The sequence below is a fragment of the Carlito syrichta genome, unplaced genomic scaffold (genome assembly GCF_000164805.1).
Source record: "Carlito syrichta isolate Samal-C Ts95f unplaced genomic scaffold, Tarsius_syrichta-2.0.1 Scaffold135588, whole genome shotgun sequence".
Lineage (NCBI taxonomy): Eukaryota > Metazoa > Chordata > Mammalia > Primates > Tarsiidae > Carlito > Carlito syrichta.
In genome coordinates this window covers 218660-229675 of record NW_007079684.1, presented here as the reverse complement: position 1 = coordinate 229675, position 11016 = coordinate 218660, and positions in this window count along the sequence as shown.

The following is an 11016-nucleotide window of genomic DNA, read 5'->3' as shown; positions in this document are numbered from 1 at the left end:
CAGGCGGGTCTCGAACCCGCTGGCTCAGGCAATCCACTCAAACAGCCTCCCAAAGGTGCGGGATTACAGGCTGAGCCACCGAGCCCAGCTTATTTTTTATTTTATTTTATTTTTTGAGTTGGAGTCTCACTCTGTCGCCCAGACTGGAGTGCAGTGGCCGCTCCCAGCCACCGCAGCCTCGCCTGCTGGGCACCGGTGATCCCTTCGCCTCAGCCTTCCAAGTAGTTGGAACTACAGGTGCGCGCTACCACGTCTGACTGATTTGATTTTATTGTAGAGATGAGGTCTTACCAAGTCATCCAGGCTGGTCTCAAACCCATGGACTCAGGCAATCCACTCGCCTTGGCCTCCCAATTGATGGGATTACAGGCTGAGCCACCGAGCCCGGCTGCTAATATTAATTTTGTGCAGTGGCACAATCACGGCTCACCGCAGCCTTGACATGCTGGGCTCAGGCAATCCTTCTGCCTCAGCCTTCCAAGTAGCTGGAACTACAAGTATACGCTACCACACCCGGCTAATTTTTGATCTATTGTAGAGATGAGGTCTGACCAAGTTGCCAAGGCTGTTCTCGAACCCATTGGCTCCGGCAATCCTCTCGCCTCCCCCCCCCAAAGTGCTGGAATTACAAGTATGAGCCACTGTGCCTGGCTAATTTTTGATTTATTGTAGAGATGAGGTCTGACCAAGTTGCCAAGGCTGTTCTTGAACCCGTTGGCTCCGGCAATCCTCTCGCCTCCACCTCCCAAAGTGCTGGAATTACAAGTATGAGCCACTGTGCCTGGCTTCATTAATCTTTTTTAAAAAGTGCAAATATAATCATATGGATTATAAAATGCATAATCTTTCCTTCCTTTCTTTCTTATTTCTCTCTTTCTTTCTCTCCTCCTCTCTCCTCTTTCTCCTTTCTCTCTCTCTTTCTTCCGAGTCAGGGTCTCACTCTGTTGCCCAGGCTGGAGTGCAGTGGCACAATCATGGCTCACTGCAGCCTTGACCTTCTGGGCTCAGGTGATCCTTCTGCTTCCCCCTCCCAAGTAGCTGGGATTACAGGAAAACTCCACCACGTCCAGTCGCTTTTTAAAATTTTTTGTAAAGATGAGGTCTCGATATGTTGCATAGGCTGGTCTTGAATTCCTGGACTCAAGTACTCCTCTCGCCTCTGCCTCCCAATGTGCTGGGATTACAGGCATGAGCAACCGTACCCGGTCCAAACATCTAGATTTTAAATGCACATTTTAACTTATATGCTAATTAGTGCTAACATAACCTAAATATTTAATGAGGACCTATCATGTACTCATTATATAAGATCACATAAATGCTAATTTTACAGAAATGCCATTGTATTATTCATTCACTACTAACTGTTGAAGCCACTGGTTTTTTTTCTCTCAATGAGCAATCTTGGAATACTGCATGGTACTCTGTTGCCCCATTAATGAGTAATAAAGCTATTTTCAATGTTCATCATTATGAATCAGCTTTCAGGGACTATTCTTGTGCTTGTATCCTCACACGCTTATGAAAATACTTCTCTAAGGCTGGGCGCGATGGCTCAATAAGCCTATAATCCCAGCACTTTGGGAGGCAGAGGCAAGAGGATTGCCTGAGTCCATGGGTTTGAGACCAGCCTGGATGACTTGGTAAGACCTCATCTCTACAATAAATCAAAAAATTAGCCGGGCTTGGTGGTATGTGCCTGTAGTTCCAACTGCTTGGAAGGCTGAGGCAGAAGGATCACCTGGGTCCAGCAGGTCGAGGCTGCGGTGGCCCTGAGCATACCACTTCACTCCAGCTTGATGACAAAGTGAGAGTCCAACTCAAAAAAAAAAAAAAGTACTTCTCTAAAACTGATTATTTGAAATAGAATCGCTGAGTCAAAGGGTGTGCATATTTCAGGTTATGAGGGGCTGCGCTTGGTGGCTCAGCCTGTAATCCTGCGCCTTCGGGAGGCTGGGGTGAGTGGATTGCCTGAGCCCGCGGGTTCGAGACCCGCCTGGGCAGCGAGACCTCATCTCTACAATAAAATCAAAAAATCAGCCGGGCATGGTAGCACATGCCTGTAATTCTGGCTACTCGGAAGGCTGAGGTGGAAGGATCGCCGGAGCCCAGCAGGTCGAGGCTGCGGTGGCCGGAAGCGGCAGTCTGGGCGACAGAGTGAGACTCCAACTCAAAAAAAAAAAAAAAAGATTATGGGGGGGACTCAAAAAAAGTCTCAGAATTATTTTTTGGAGGGCAAGCCCATTGTAGTCCTGGCTTCCCTCCAAGGTAAGTGTTCTGGGGCCCCATCAGTATCAGTTCACCAGCTGGTGTTGTTGTGAGAGGCTGCATTCAGCTTCAGTGAATTTTGGGGGGAGATTCTTTCAAATGTTTGCCTATTTCATGATGGGTAATTCACAATCACACCTGCCCCACACTGCTGCTGCGTTCAGGAGTTTTGACCCAAAACAGCATGACCCACATGCTCCACCCTCCCTATCCACCCCGTCTCTCCCCGAGCAACTGTTTTTTGGTCTCACCATATGAAAAAAGTTCTCAAAGGGAAACGTTTTGCCCATGTGGAAGAGGTGAAACAAAAAACGGCAGAAGCACTAAAAGGCATCAAAATTGACAGGTTCAAAACCAGTCCTGAGTAGTGGAAAAAGTGTCTCGATAGATGTATAGTATCAAATGGAGAGTACTTTGAAGGTGACTGATGTTTCAACATGTAAGAATAAGTGCACAATTTTTTATAAATAAATTCTGATTTTGGGGGGTTTCCCTCCATCTAATCAACATTGCAAATTACCATCTAAAATGATAATATCTTTTTATTTTCCCGTCACTGGTAAAGTGAGAGTGCTTATTCCAAACATATTCATGGCCACTCCAGCATCGACCTACTGGGTGGGCTCCTGCGATCCTTCCACCTCAGCCTTCCAAGTAGCTGGAACTACAGGCACACAATATCATGCCAGCTAATTTTTTTTTTTAATTGTAGAAATGAGGTCTTGACAAGTTGCCCAGGTAGATCTCGATCCCAAGATCTCAAGCAATCCCCTGGCCTCGGCCTCCCGAAGTGCTGCAATTATATGCTGAGCCACCGAGCCTGGCCAATATTTATCAATCTTTTAAATCTTTGCCAATCTGAGAAGGGCAAAATAATTCCTTGTTATTAGAGTAGCATGCACTTCCTTAATTTTCAGTGGGATTTTGCATCTTTTCAGAGACTTATTTATACTTCTATGATTCCTCATCTATGAGATTCTTATCTATGTTTATTAAGAAATGGTGACAAATTTAATAAATGGCAAATTTAATTGGAATCTAAAACTCTTTAATATCTCTCTTTTTAAAAGTCACACTTTAAAAAAGTGACAGAGACTGCATTCTCTGGATAATCTAAAAACACTTGGTTTCTTTTTGAAATCTCCGAAGGTTTGGAAACAAATTGGAGAAGGTAGATTAAGATGAGTGCTAATTTTGACTTAACCCCAGTCAGCAGCAATAGATGGCCTATTCCTCTAATTGTACCCTTTACATCCTCAAGGACATTTTTAGAGATCTTAAGAGGTAGCTAAGTTGTTATTTCAATGCAGAGAACAGCAAGTACTTCTGGGAAAATGCATGAGTGTAAATCATGGGGAAACTACTTGAGAAAGTAAAATGTGAATTTGGACACAATCCATCATTGTTGACAATTTGTTTTCCATATGCTTCTTACCTTGATTCTGAATATATTTCTAGAATTAAAGTTTTATTACTATAACAGACTCTTAATAGATATAAAATTAAATTGCTTTTTTTTTTCTTTAGGAGATCGTGTCTCAATATGTTGCTATCTCATTATGCTGCCCAGGCTGGAGTCCAGTGGCTATTCACAAGCACAATCATAGCACATGACAGCCCCGAACTCGTGGGCTCAAGTGATCCTTCTGCCTCAGCCTCCCAAGTAGCTGGGACTACAGGCATGCACCACAGCTCCTGGCTTAAATTGCTTTTTTAATTGAAGTATAATTCGTATATCATACAATTTACCTTTTTATGTATGTATGTATGTATCTACCTACCTATCTATCTAGAGATGAAGTCTTGCTATGCTGTCCAGGCTGGTCTTGAACTCCTGAGTTCTAGTGATCCTCTTGTCTCTGCCTTACAAATAAATTGGTTCTACAGGCACATGCCACCACGTCTAGTTAATTCACCCTTTTAAAGTGTATAATTCAGTGGTTTTTAGTATGTTCAGAATTAACCATTAGTTATTCAGAAAAACATCACTGTTACCTAATTTTAGGATATTTTCATCCCTCTAAAGAAATCTCATATTCATTAGGTCACTCCTCATTCCTCCCTTTCCCCCTGTCTCCTGGCAACCATTAATCTATTTTCAAAATATAGATTTGCCATTCTGGACACTTCATATAAAATGGAATCATACCATAGGTGGCCTTTTATGTCTGCTTTTTTTTTTTTTCACTTAGCATGTTTTCAAGGTTCATCCAAGTATAGCACGTATCAACATTTCATTTCTTTTAGAACAGAATAATATGGCACAGTGTGTACATACCACATTTTGTTTATTCATTCATCAGTTGATGGATACTTGACTGTTTCCACTTTTCAGCTGTCATGATCAACACCGCTGTAAGCACCCACATACAAGTTTTTGTATATGTTTTCAGTTTTCTTGGGTGTATACCTAGGAGTAGACTTGCCACGTTGTTTAGTAATTCTTTGTTCACTTGAGGGACTGCCCATCTGATTTTCCCAGTGACTGTACCATTTTACAATCCCACCAGCAATATATGAGTTTAAATGTCTATTCAAATCCTTTACCTACTTTTAAGTTGGGTTTCTTTCTTTTTTTTTTTAGTTTTTAATATTTTAAATTGGCACATAATAGACATACATTGGATTTGTCGTTTTTGCTTTGCTTTTTGAGACAAGGTCTTACTCTGTCACCCAGGCTGGAGTACAGTGGTAAGGCCACAGCTCACAGCTGCCTCCATGAGACCATCCTCTTCCCTCAGACTCTTTAGTAGTTAGGAGTACAGGCATGCCACCACACAGGTTAATTTTTTTATTATTTTTACTTTGTAGAGACAAGGTCTAGCTATATTGCCCAGGCTGGTCTTGAATTCCTGGCCTCAAGCAACCTCCTACTTCAGCCTCCCAAAGTGTTGGGATTATAGACATGAGTCACTGCGTCTGGCCTGTTATTTTATTATCGAGTGTAAGAATTCTTCACATATTCTGGGGCAAGCCCCTGATCAAGTATACGATGTGCAAATATTTTCTCCCATTCTTTGGGCTGTCTTTTCACTTTTTTAATAGTGTTCTTTAAAGCATGAAAGTTTTTAAATTTTGATGTCGGGCATGGTGGCTCATGCCTGTAATCCCAGCACTTTGGGAGGCAGAGGTGAGAGGACTGCTTGAGTCCAGGGATTCAAGACCAGCCTGAGCAACTTGGCAAGACTTGTCTCTACAATAAATAATTTTTAAAAAAAAATTAACCAGGTATGGTAGTGAGCACCTGTGGTTCCAGCTACTTGGAAGGCTAAGGAGAAAGATTACCTGAGACCAGCAGGTTGAGGCTGCAGTGGCCATGATGAGGCTACTGTACCCCAGCCTGGGTGACAGAATAAGATTCCTACTAAAAAAAACAAAAAGAAAAACAAAAAGAAGGCATGATAATTTTTTAAAAATCCAAGTCTCACTCCATCACCCAGACTGGAGTATAGTGGCAAGATCACAGCTCTCTACAGCCTTGAACTGGGCTCGAGTGATCCTCCCACCTCGGTTTCCCAAAGTACTGGGATTACAGGTATGAGACACTGGACCCAGCCCAATAAACTGCTTTTTAAAATTAATTAATTAATTAATGTTTTGAGTTGGAGTCTCACTCTGTCACCCAGGCTGGAGTACAGTGGCACGCTCACAGCCACTGCAGCCTTGACCTACTGGGCTCAGATGATCCTTCTGCCTCAGCCTTCTAGGTAGCTGAAACTACAGGTATGTGCCATGACGTCCACCTAATTTTTCTTGATTTATTGTAGAGATGAGGTCTCGCCAAGTTGTCCAGGCTGGTCTCGAATCTATGGGCTCAGGTAATCTTCTCACCTCGGCCTTCCAAAGTGCTGGGATTATAGGTGTGAGCCACCATGCCCGGCTGATAAAAACAACAATAACAATGGCCGAGTGTGGTGGCTCACACTTGTAATCCCAGCACTTTGGGAAGCAGAGGTGAGAGAATTATCTGAGCCCAGGGGTTTGAGAGCAACCTGGGCAAGTTGGGAAGACCTTGTCTCTACAATAAATTTAAAAAATTAGCTGGGTGTGGTGGTGTGTGCATGTGGTTTCAGTTACTTGGAAGGCTGAGGCAGAAGGATTGCCTGAGCCCAGCAGGTCGAGGCTGCAGTGGCCATGAGCGTGCCACTGCACTCCAGCCTGGGTGACAGAGTGAGACTCTGACTCAAAAAATAAATAAAAACAACAACAACAAAACTTTGGCAATAGATACAGAATGTTTTCCTAACACATACTGAATAGTTTCATAGAATTTTATTGCAAGTAGGAAAGTAATCCAGGAGTGTATTATAAGAAGAACAAGAGAAGCTAATTGATAATTAAAAGGAAAAGTATTTATTCAGGTAGAGAATGAAATTTAACATAGGTCATATGTTGGAATACAGGTTTTGTAATATATTGTGACTTATTTTCATGTGTGCATTGTACAAAGCAGATTGCAAGAAGTTATATAAAACACAGGCCAGAGAGAAGTCTGTACTCACCCCTAAGCCTGACTAAGTGGGCTGAAAGGAAACCAGAGTTCATTACTCAGGTTAATGGGTTGGTGCCTATACATGACAAATGGCTATATTAAATAAGTTATTAACTTTATATACTGAACTACTGCTAGTGCTATTTTCACTAATAAAAGTTGTTCTTGAAATAAAACTTTTTGATTAATTTCTCCTCTCTCTTTGGAATCTTTGGTAGTTTAAAAAAACTAAATTAAATATGTATCTGAAACTTTTACAACAGTTCATGTGAAGCATACTAAGTTAACAGCTTATAAATTCTCCTTCCCTCAAGAAAGAAAACAGCCATAAGAAACTATGAACTGCTGTTGTGGTCACTCCTGCTAAGATATTTCTCCAGTGTACTTTAGGCCATCTATTTCCTTCCTGTAAATATGTTTGACCATGCTTTAAGTGAATAAGAAGACGCTGAGATTCAGAGAAGGAGTGGGTCAGGAATTCTAGGGGGCATGTGAGGTTGAAATAATTGAGTTCTTGAAGGTAAATTTGGAATTAGTTTCTTCAACTTGGGTCAGCAGTATAGGTAAGGAGTCGGCACTGTGGGGACAGAAACCTATTCAAGCAATCTAGTCAAGAGTTCAGGCTGGGTGCAGTGGCTCACACCTGTAATCCTAGCACTTTGGGAGGTGGAGGGGAAAGGATTGAGCCCAGGGGTTTGAGATCAGCTGGCAACTTGGTGAGACCTCGTCTCTACAGTAAGTTAAAAAATTAGCTGAGCGTGGTGGTACATACCTACAGTTCCAGCTGCTTGGAAGGTTGAGGTGGAAGGATCACCTGAGCCCAGCAGTCAAAGCGGCAGGGCCATGAGTGCACCACTGCACTCCAGCCCGGGTGAAAGAGTGAGACTTTGGCTCAAAACAAAGAGTTCAGAAGGCCAGGCACGGTGGCTTATGCCTGTAATCCTAGCACTTTGAGAGGCCAAGTCAAGAGGATTGCTTGAGCCCAGGAGTTCAAGACCAGCCTAGGCAACATAGATCTCATGTCTACAAAAAATTTTTAAAAAGTAGCTGGGCATAGTAGCGTGCACAGGTAGTCCCAGCTACATAAGAGGCTGAGATGAAAAGATCATCTGAGTCCAGCAGGTCGAGGCTGTGGTGAATGTGATTGTGCCACTGCACTTCAGCCTGGGCAACAGAGTGAGACCCCGACTGAAAAAAAAAGAGTTCTTGGCTAGGTGGGGTGGTTCACGCTTATAATCCCAGCACTTTAGGAGGCCAAGGTGAGAGATTGCCTGAGCCCATGGGTTTGAGATCAGCCTGCGCAACTTGGAGAGACCTCATCTCTACAATTAAAAAAAAAAAATTAGCCAGTTGTAGTGGTGCATGCCTGTAATTCCAGCCACTTGGAAGGCTGAGTCTGAAGGATCACCTGGGCCCAGCAGGTCGAGGCTGCAGTGGCTGTGAGCATGCCACTGCACTCCAGCCTGGGCGACAGACTGAGACTCCAACTCAAAAAAAAAAAAAAAAAGAGTTCTCAATTAAGCAGAGCTGACCAACACATATAAGGCCACCAGGAGTAAGCAAGAACTTGACATCTAGTGATTTTTATAAAAGGAAATAATTAAATTCTCAAACCCATCCTGAGTCTATGGAGAAGGTCAGTAGAGTCCCTGGGTGAAAGTGTCACCTATTGCAAGTTCTGCCAATTGTAGCTTGCAGGCCAAAATAAACAAGCATGATATTTAGTGGAAGGAAGGTGACTTTAATCCAAAAGCTGGCAGATGAGAAAATGGCCAGACTCATTCCTCAGAGAAACCCTTTCAAAATGTTAGGCTGAGGACGGGATTTTAAAGGAAAAGAATGGAATTAGGAGCAATCTGGAAGCAGATCTCCCTTCAATGGCTCCTGAATTGCTGTTCACCTGGACAGCTGGCTGATGCCCTCCCCACTGTGGCCACATTGTAGATTTGTCAGCCTTAGATGACCTCTAAACAATGGCGAACCCTGCTGTGGAATTCCCATACTCTGTTGCAAAGTCAGCCTCTGGAATTTCTCAAGAGAGGACGCAATTAGATAAGAAAGAAAAAAAAATTTTAAACGTAGGCTAAGAGAGAAAAAGGCTTAAAACTATTTCTCAAAAACTGAAACGGGGCCAGGCGCAGTGGCTCACGCCTATAATCCCAGAACTTTGGGAGGTCGAGGTGAGCGCATTGCCTGAGTTCACGGGTTCAAGACCAGCCTGGGCAACTTGGCGAGACCCCGTCTCTACAATAAATAAAAAAATTAGCTGGGCATGGTGGCGCATACCTGTAGTTCTAGCTACTTGGAAGGCTGAGGCAGAAGGATCGCCTGAGCCCTGCAGGTCGAGGCTATGGTGGCCATGAGTGTGCCACTGTACTCTAGCCTGGGAGACAGAGTGAGACTCCGACTCAAAAAAAAAAACAACTGAAATGGCAATTCTCAGTTACATAAAGAAGAAAATAGCGGTTTTGACATCAACTAATCCTGACGAGATGTTGAAAACTGGTGTCTGGTTCTAAAATTTTGGAGCCATGCATATTTTTCAGAAGGTGTTCTACATTGGAAAATACAAGATAAGTTGAAGAAAGTATTTTACCAGCATCTGAGGAAAAAGTGGCACTAATGTTCAGTAGATCAGTTAGACTGTTTTGGTTGTAAATAATTAATAAAACTTAGCTTGTAAACCAAACTTATAAAGTGTTGAAAAATGTCTAGGCGATAAATGAATTAGCATTAATTATGGTGGACACATATGAAACAGTTTAGTCATATGTGATTCAATATGATTAAGGTTCAGAATTAATGATTTAAATGCTTACTTAACCTGTCTAAAATTCCTGAAAGACAGGTAGTTAAATTATACGATGACATTTGAGTTTATAATATAGACGACAAGGCCCCCAAAATTACGGGGTGATGAGTAGTTTTTCATTGCCTGAGATATTACAAATGGTCTTTAAGGTGAAGAGTCACAGTGTCCCTCTCTGTCAGCACACCTGCATGAATAGTGTCACAGATGTGACAGGGTACAGCCCAAACCTTCCACTCTGGAAGGAAGTAAAGAGGTTAAAAAGTTTGAGTACTGTAATCCCAGCACTTTGGGAGGTAAAGGCAAGAAGATTGCCTGAGCCCAGGAGTTTGAGACTAGCCTGGGCAACTTGGTGAGACCTCGTCTCTACAATAAATCAAAAAATTAGCCGGGCATGGTGGTGCATGCCTATAGTCCCAGCTATTTGGAAGGCTGAGGTGGAAGGTTCGCCGGAGCCTAGCAGGTGGAGGCTGTGGTGGCTGTGAGCATACCTCTGCACTCCAGCCTAGGTGACAGAAGTAAGACACATACTAAAAAAAAAGAAAGAAAAAAAGCAAGAAAATGGGACAATGGCAAAATGGAAGTGATATTACATTAAAAAAAAAAAAAAAGTTTGAGTACCACCAGTGATCACTATTTCCAGGCATTCAAACTCACCAGCACATTTGTATCTTTAATCTTGGCAGGTCAAGCCAAAGGTGTTGACAGAGCCATGAACTATTAAATAGTGCAAAATTCCTGAAAGAAAGCATTCAAAATCATTTGTCAAGGGAGGTTATTTTGTATTTGTATTAAGGGGTAAACTCTCTGAGTGTACAAATCCTAAAGTGAAAGAAAAAATACAATAAACTGTAAGGACCCTGGCCTGGTATGGTGCTTCATACCTGTAATTCCAACACGTTGGGAGGCTTAGGTGGGAGGATCTCTTGAGTCCAGGAGTTCGAGACCAGCCTGGGCAACACACTGAGACCTTAATCTCTACAAAATTTAAAAAAAAATTTTTTTTAACCAGGTATGGGGGCATACCTGTAGTCACAGCAACTCAGAAGGCTGAAGTGGGAGGACTGTTTGAGCCAGGAGTTGGAGGCTACAGTGAGCTGATTGCACCACAGCATTCCAGCCTGGGCAACAAAGCAAGATCCTGTCTCTCTAAAAAAAAAAAAAAAAACCGGGCACACTGGCTCACTCCTTTGGGAGGTGGAAGGAAGCAAGAGGATGAGGCAAGACCTCATCGCTACAATTAAAAAAATAAAAATAAAAAAAAGCCGGGCTCGGTGGCCCAGCCTGTAATCCCACGCCTTTGGGAGGCTGAAGTGAGTGGATTGCCTGAGCCTGTGGGTTTGAGACCCACCTGGGCAACCTGGTGAGACCTTATCTTTACAATAAATCAAAATGAGCCGGGTGTGGTAGCACACGCCTGTAGTTCCAGCTACTCGGAAGGCTGAGG